This window comes from Triticum aestivum, chromosome 7A (genome assembly GCF_018294505.1).
Source record: "Triticum aestivum cultivar Chinese Spring chromosome 7A, IWGSC CS RefSeq v2.1, whole genome shotgun sequence".
Classification (NCBI taxonomy): Eukaryota; Viridiplantae; Streptophyta; class Magnoliopsida; order Poales; family Poaceae; genus Triticum; species Triticum aestivum.
The window spans coordinates 432831372-432840189 of NC_057812.1; positions in this window are offsets into that span (position 1 = coordinate 432831372).

The window sequence follows — 8818 nt, forward strand, 5'->3', positions numbered from 1 at the left end:
AAGATACTGACCACCCTCTGTCGCTCCATGAGTGGTCCAGGTACACAAAACAAATGTTCATTCGAAATTTTAGAGGTGGACATGCAAATTTACTTGGAATGGCAGGATAATACCGCATATAGGTAGATATAATGGAATCATCTGAAATAACTTTGGTTTAACTATTTTGATGCACAAGCAGTATTCCCGCTTAGTACAGGAGAAGGCTAGCAAATAGGTTGGAAAGCGACCAGCTAGAGAGCGAAAACGGCCATGAACATGCATTATGGACAATCAATATTGAATACTAGCATGAGTAGGATATAAACACCATGAACATAATATCGCGGAGGCTATGTTGGTTTTGATTTAGCTACATGCGTGAACATGTGCCAAGTCAAGCCACTTGAAACATTCAGAGGAGGATACCATATCATCATACTACATCACAATCATTTTAATGCATGTTGACACCCAAGATAATTCATTATCCACTCCTAGCTACTTAAGCATGGCATGAGCAACTATAATCTCTAATTGTCATTGCAAACATGTTTAACCATAATATGTTGAATCATGGGTACCGAGTTAAACATATTTACAAAAACAAAAATGAGTTGAGTTCATACCTGCTTTTCCCTGCCATAGTCACTTCATCAAATATCATCATTATTGCCTTTCACTTGCACGACCGAATGATATGAAAATAATAATAGTGCAAGAGTTCCGTGGACTAAGATGGAATCTGCAACATTTTATTCATAGGAGGAGACAAAATAATGTGGGCTCTTTGTTAGATCAACAATAATGCATATAAGAGCCACTCAACATTTTCATATGGTCTTCTCCTTAGTACGACTCAATAAAACAAAACAAAAGAAATTAGGGAAACACGCTGAAATATTTTTGGAGCTTTTTAGTTTTTTCTTGAAGAAAGAAAATTAAAGAAAGAAAAATGAAAACAAGAAAAACTATTTACACGGGAAAACTCCCAACAAGTGAAATAAGAAATGAGAAACTTTTTGGGTTTTCTTTTAATACTACTACTAAATTAAACTAGAAAGAAAAACCAAAAAGAAGCAAGAAATATTTTTGGATTTTCTCAAAGTTTTTCAAACACCAAAGAAGAAAGCGAGAAAATAAATCTAGCATGGATAATACAATGAAAAAGTATGAACAACAACAACTAGAATGAAATGTGTGAGCATGAATATAATGTCGGTGGAAATACGTAATCCCCCAAGCTTAGGCTTTTGGCCTAGCTTGGTAATCACCATTTGCAGCCTGGATACTAGTTAGAGTGATTACTCACGAAGGCTCTTGGTGTGGCCTCGTGATACGTCCATTTTGCATCATGCTTTTATATCGATATTTATTGCATTATGGGCTGTTATTACACATTATGTCACAATACTTATGCCTATTCTCTCTTATTTTACAAGGTTTACATAAAGAGGGAGAATGCCGGCAGCTGGGATTCTGGGCTGGAAAAGGAGCAAATATTAGAGACCTATTCTACACAGCTCCAAAAGTCCTGAAACTTCACGGAAGTTATTTTCAGAATATATAAAAAATACTGAGCGCAAGAAGTACCAGAGGGGGGCCACTCACTAGCCACGAGGGTGGGGGGTGCGCCCTACCCCCTGGGCGCGCCCCTGCCTCATGGGCCCCTTGGTGGCCCTCCCATGCCCATCTTCTGCTATATGGAGTCTTTTGTTGAGAAAAAAATTATAAGCAAGCTTTCGGGACGAGACTCCGCCGCCACGAGGCGGAACCTTGGCAGAACCAATCTAGGGCTCTGGCGGAGCTGTTCTGTCGGGGAAACTTCCCTCCGAGAGGGGGAAATCATCACCATCGTCATCACCAACGCTCCTCTCATTGGGAGGGGCCCAATCTCCATCAATATCTTCACCAGCACCATCTCCTCTCAAACCCTAGTTCATCTCTTGTATCCAATTCTTGTCTCGAAGTCTGGGATTGGTACCTGTAGGTTGCTAGTAGTGTTGATTACTCCTTGTAGTTGATGCTAGTTGGTTTATTTGGTGGAACATCATATGTTCAGATCCTATATGCATATTAATACCCCTCTGATTATGAACATGAATATGCTTTGTGAGTAGTTACGTTTGTTCCTGAGGACATGGGAGAAGTCTTGCTATTAGTAGTCATGTGAATTTGGTATTTGTTCGATATTTTGATGAGATGTATGTTGTCTCTCCTCTAGTGGTGTTATGTGAACGTCGACTACATGACACTTCACCATTATTTGGGCCTAGAGGAAGGCATTGGGAAGTAATAAGTAGATGATGGGTTTCTAGAGTGACAGAAGCTTAAACCCTAGTTTATGCGTTGCTTCGTAAGGGACTGATTTGGATCCATATGTTTCATGCTATGGTTAGGTTTACCTTAATACTTTTGTTGTAGTTGCGGATGCTTGCAATAGAGGTTAATCATGAGTGGGATGCTTGTCCAAGTAAGGACAGTACCCAAGCACCGGTCCACCCACATACCAAATTATCAAAGTACCGAACGCGAATCATATGAACGTGATGAAAACTAGCATGACGATAATTCCCATGTGTCCTCGGGAGCACTTTTCTCTATATAAGAGTTTGTTCAGGCTTGTCCTTTGCTACAAAAAGGATTGGGCCACCTTGCTGCACTTTATTTACTTTTGTTACTTGTTGCTTGTTACAAATTATCTTATCACAAAACTATCTATTACCTATAATTTCAGTGCTTGCAGAGAATACCTTGCTGAAAACCGCTTATCATTTCCTTCTGCTCCTCATTGGGTTCGACACTCTTACTTATCGAAAGGACTACAATAGATCCCCTATACTTGTGGGTCATCACCTCCTCAGCCCGTCGAGCAACCTCGATTGCTGCATTGTACTCGTGGGCCTCGCTCTCAAGAATGTAATATCTTCCTTTGCTCCAATAATCAAAGAGAGTAGGTGCAGGCAGAATAACATGCACAATGGTTTTTTTATTGGACATCAAGTTGTAGTTATAGTTAGTGGTTGTGGCCTTAAGGAACTTATGACACTTCATAGCCTCAAAGTCGAAGTACTGGGTAGGTAGAATGGGATCATTAGGCCAAGGTGACACACCCAGCTCCTTCGCTAAATGGGAGGCATAAATCCCACCATAAAAATGACCACTATCAGCGTTGCGTTTCAACCTTCGCGCAACAATCGCCCCAAGATTATAACGTTTAATTCCTATCAGTGCAGTGTATGAGGCTCAAGTCAGGGGCACACAATGTGTTGCTATCCTGTTTTCCCACGATGCATTTGCCATTAAAGAGTGCAAAGTAATGGATTGATGGGAAATGCATACGTTTTATTCTAGCTTGTGTCACTCTATCCTCACCGTAACAGAGACTAGTCAAAAATGACTCATACTCAGATTTTGGTGGTTCGTCCAGCGAGCCCCAAGATGGAATCTTACAGGCAACACAAAATGCTTCTAGAGGCATGGTAAAGGTATATTCATAAAGGCTAAATGAAACTCTAGACTCACGAGGATGATATTTAAATTTCTTGGTGAACATCTCTGTGAGGTTGAGATGTTGAATGCACTTATCTGCGATGAAGGGAGCGAGCTCAATGTTGTGAACATACTTCTCAAACTCTTCCTTGATATCTGCACCGACCATGGACTCGTTAGATGACCATAGGCACAATTTGGTGTCGGCGTCCCGCATCAAGCTTGCACTCGGCTCAACATAGGATTGTCGTATCGAGCTCCCGCTCAATGATGCCTCTGAGGACCTCCTCCTCGAAGAACTCCTAAAGAGGTGCATTTTAATCATGAACAATTTTCTGCAATTTTTTGGGTCACAAAACTTAACAAGATTGATAGCAACTACTCATATGGATGTCTAGAGACTATATCAAGCATTCAAACTACTTAGAATTCAACATGCAAGCTCATCTACAGTAGCACCAAGTGTAGCTAAATACTCAAAATATAAACCACTAGAACAAAAACTAATTTGAGCAATGGAGGAGTCACATACAAACTAGCAATCCCCCAAAACAGTTTCGGAAATGGAGCTTCAAGCAAAGATATCAAAATCCACGGGTTTGAGAGAAAGAACACAAGGAGAGAGAGCTGGAGTGATTTTTTCTGGAGGTAGGAGATGACATGGGCTAAAGGGATAAGTGAGAGCGGGGGGCACGTGGAGCCCACTACCCACCAGGGCATGCCTGGGGTAGCTCGTTGTTGGAAATGTGCCCTAGAGGCAATAATAAAATGGTTATTATTATATTTCCTTAATCATGATAAAGGTTTATTATTCATGCTATAATTGTATTGACCAGAAACTTAAATTCATGTGTGGATACATAAACAAATACTGTGTCCCTAGTGAGCCTCTACTAGACTAGTTCGTTGATCAAAAGTTGCTTAAAGTTTCCTAACCATAGACATGCGTTGTCACGTGATAACGGGAACACACCATTAGGAGAATGATATGATGGATAAGACCCGTCCGTTAGCATAGCATATGATCGTTCAATTTTTTGCTACTGCTTTCTTATGTCAAATACATATTCCTTCGATCATGAGATCATGCAACTCCCGGATACCGGAGGAATACCTTGCGTGCTATCAAACATCACAACGTAATTGGGTGATCATAAAGGTGTTCTACATGTATATCCGGAAGTGTCTGTTGAGTTAGCATGGATCGAGATTAGGATTTGTCACTCCGTGTGACGGAGAGGTATCTCTGGGCCCTCTAGGTAATACAACATCACAAGAAGCTTGCAAGCAAAGTGACTAAGGAGTTAGTTACAAGATGATGTGTTACAGAATGAGTAAATAGACTTGCCGGTAACGAGATTGAACTAGGTATGGAGATACCGACGATCAAATCTCGGAAAAGTAACATACCGACAGATAAAGGGAACTACTTATGTTGTCATAAAGGTTCGACCGATATAGATCTTCGTAGAATATGTAGGAACCAATATGGGCATCTAGGTCCTGCTATTGGTTATTGACTGGAGAACGGTCTCGGTCATGTCTACATCATTCTCGAACCCGTAGGGTCTACACACTTAACGTTCATTGACAACATAGTATTATATGAGTTATGTGAGTTTGTCACCGAATGTTGTTCGGAGTCTCGGATGAGATCATGGACATAACGAGGAGCTCCGGAATGGTACGGAGGTAAAGGTTGATATATAGGATGATAGTATTTGGTCTCCGAAAAGGTTTCAGAATGCAATGGGTATTTATCGGATCATCGGAAGGGGTTCCGAGAAGGCCACGGAAGTTACTGGGCCTTAACAGGCCAAGGGGAAGGAGCACACCAGCCCACAAGGGGTTGGTGATGAAGCTATATACCTAGGGTAGGGTCATCAGCCTGACCTAGATGCCCTCCGCAAGGACATCACCCTAAAGCCAGAAGCATTCAAAGGGTACCATCATCCACTCGACCAGAGACATTCCACTCGGAAGAATTAATGTCACTCGACCGTCACAGAAATCACTCGACAAACAGAAGATCTAAAGTCACCCTACACAGCAACGGTCGGGCGTTTACTCATAGACTTAACTATCATTTATAGCACTTTAATACAGACGTTACCTGTAACGCTCTTTCTTTATGTACATTGAACCCCGCGTAACAGAGGGGCGCTAGGGTCCTGGCGCACTCTATATAAGCCACCCCCTCCTCCGGGACAGGGGTTCGCATCTTTTGTAAACTCACACACACATACAATCCAGTCGACCGCCTCAGGGCACCGAGACTTAGGGTTGTTACTTCCTTCGCGAAGGGACTAAACTCGTAAACTCATGTGTACAACTACTCCATAGCTAGGATCTTGCCTCCTCATACCTACCCCCATTCTACTATCAGTCTTAGATCCACGACAGTTGGCGCCCACCGTGGGGCAGGTGTCTTAGCAGTTTGTTGGATAAGTTGCAATTCTTCTGATTCCCATCATCATGGTTTCCGGCGGAGGATTGGCTGAAGGCCGCGAGATCCGTCTCGGTGGGCTTGTCTTCATCGCCGCCGACTCCGCTTGGCTCCACGAGGCTCCACTCGACGTCGAGGCGCTCCCTGTCCGCGGGGCGACGCACTTCCGCGCATGCGTCCGTGGCGTCCTTCTTTGACAGCCGTCGACTCAGTATCAGTCGGCTCCTACGACATCCTCGCTTCCCGTTGTTTGCCGACGCCAGCGATCCGGTCGGTCGTAGCTTCAGTGGTGGGTGAGGCATGCGGTGGCCCGCCAATCGGCCACCCCACAAATCGCGGCGATCGAGCCCGATGAAACTCTCTACGACCTGTTCGATTTGTCGACTGGCTCCGTCGAGACTGCATCCGAGTGCGACAGCAACAACCCCGCGGCGGAAGTCTTGATGGTCAATGGACCACACAGTCCTCTTGGATTCCCCCGGGAAGACGGAGGCGATGGCGTCGGCGACCCATCACATGTCCACGAGGAGTACCGCCCCGAACCCCTCTCTTCGCAGCAGAGGGAAGATCTTCGCCGCCGTAATATGGATGCACTCCACACTCCTATTGTTGGAGAAACCCCTGAGGCCCAGGCCTTGGAGGAGGCGCGCCTGGGCAACTTGGCTGAGCGCACTCGACTGGAGAACCTCCAACGCGCACTCGACGAGCGTGCTCGGCAGCGGATTCCTGAGTCCAGACGATGACAACTTTTTCCGCCTCCGACTCAGGTATACCGAACTCTGATCCAGAATCTCATAGCTGCGGCTTGAATAGCAGAGTCAATTCAACCTTCACAGTAAGAAGCTAGCCGAGGTTTGATGCAGATCTGGGCTTTACTCTGGGCAGCAGGAGAGCAGAATACAGTAGTATCTCGGTCGCGGAATAGGTTTCATAGCGGATCTGTGGTGGCAGACACTGTCCAATCTGCTCACAGCCCAAGACCGCCTCCGTGGCATGAGGAACGTGGGCACCGGCAAGATCAGTACATGAACCGTGAGCAGTATGATCATCGACTCGACCACGATGACCGTCGCCGAGTGCCCATGCCTCCTTCGAGGAGTGGGTCATACGTGCCTCGGTGGCAAGATGACAGGCGCCCCCACAACGGCGAATGAAGAATTACGGTCAACCCTAGAGAGCCAGGCTTTGATGCAAGATCTATCCTCGTTCAAGATCTGGTTGATAGGAACAGGGCTCACAGAGAAGGCCACGATGGAGATCATCTGACTGGAAGCAGGGTGCACGTTTCAGGACCCGAGTGTTTCAGCAGAGCCATTAAGGCAGCAGTGATTCCTCCCAACTTCAGGTTGGTGACTGGAGTCAACAAGTTCACCGGCGAGTCCAAGCCAGACACTTGGCTTGAGGACTACCGAGTGGCTGTGCAGATTGGTGGCGGCAATGATCCAAGCACCTTCCCTTGATGTTGGAGGGCTCAGCCAGAGCATGGTTGAATCAGTTGGCTCCTGGCAGCATATATAGTTGGAGGAACTTGCTCGAGTGTTTGTTAGAACCTTTGAAGGTACTTGCAAAAGGCCGGTAGGGTTGACAGAATTGCAGTGTTGTGTTCAGAAACCGAATGAAACCTTGAGAGACTATATTCAGAGATGGATCACGTTACACCATGCAGTGGAGAATGTGTCAGATCACCAAGCAATCTGTGCCTTCAAGGAAGGCATTAAGTATCGAGAGTTGAATCTGAAATTCGGTCCGATAGGAGATATGACTCTGACTCAGATGATGGAGATTGCCACCAAATACGCTAACAGCGAAGAGGAAGACCAACTTCGGAGTGGCAAGCACAAAACAGTCGCCCAAGAAATCGGAGGAAGGAATTCCAGTGGGAAACAGAAGCGAAAGGCCGAACCAGCTGCTCCTGGTGAAGCTTTAGTTGTTGCCCAAGGGAAGTTCAAAGTAAATCCCAAAGGGCCCTCGACTCCCAAAAAGTTAAGGATAAAGATGGGAATGATGTGTTGGATTTACCGTGCCATATTCATACCAAAAAATATGAAGAGGGGAACATCATTTACCCTAAACACACCACTCGATAGTGTCGTTCCCTTATCCAGTAGTTCCGAGAGAAACAACCCAAGGAGAAGGAAAATGAGTCGGACGGAGGTGAGGATAGGGAAGACTATGATGATGGTTTTCCCAATGCCAATTCCACGCTGATGATTTTTGCTGATGTTGAAAGCAAAAGTCGATTGAAAGTTATTAACAGAGAAGTAAACATGGTTGCTCCTACAACACCCAGTTATCTGAAGTGGTCCCAGACTGCCATCACATTCGACCAGTCGGACCATCCATCACATATAGCCACCCCTGGGAGGCAAGCACTGGTGGTCGACCCAGTAGTTGAAGGCACTCGACTGACTAAAGTGCTGATGGATGGTGGCAGTGGCCTGAATATCCTTTATGCTGAAACCTTGAAGGGAATGTGCATCCCGATGTCCAAGCTTAGTGAAAGCAACATGAGTTTCCATGGCGTTATACTTGGCAAGAAGGCTCAGTGACTCGGCCAGATCGCCCTTGATGTGGTTTTCGGTGATTCCAAGAATTACCGCAAGGAAAAGTTGACATTTGAAGTAGTGGATTTCAAGAGTGCTTACCATGCTATTCTGGGTAGGCTCGCTTATGCACGTTTTATGGCTCGGCCATGTTACGTGTATCTCAAATTGAAGATGCCTGGTCCTAGAGGAGTAATCACTATCACTGGCAATCAGCAGAAGGCAGAAGAGTGCTTTCAAAAGGGCTCAAAAATTGCCGATGCACAAATGGCAGTAGTAGAACTGCAAGAATATCAGAAAAATGCAGATCCGAGTGATTTGCTGTGAGCCAAGAAGCTGCCACAGATTCTGCATTTCA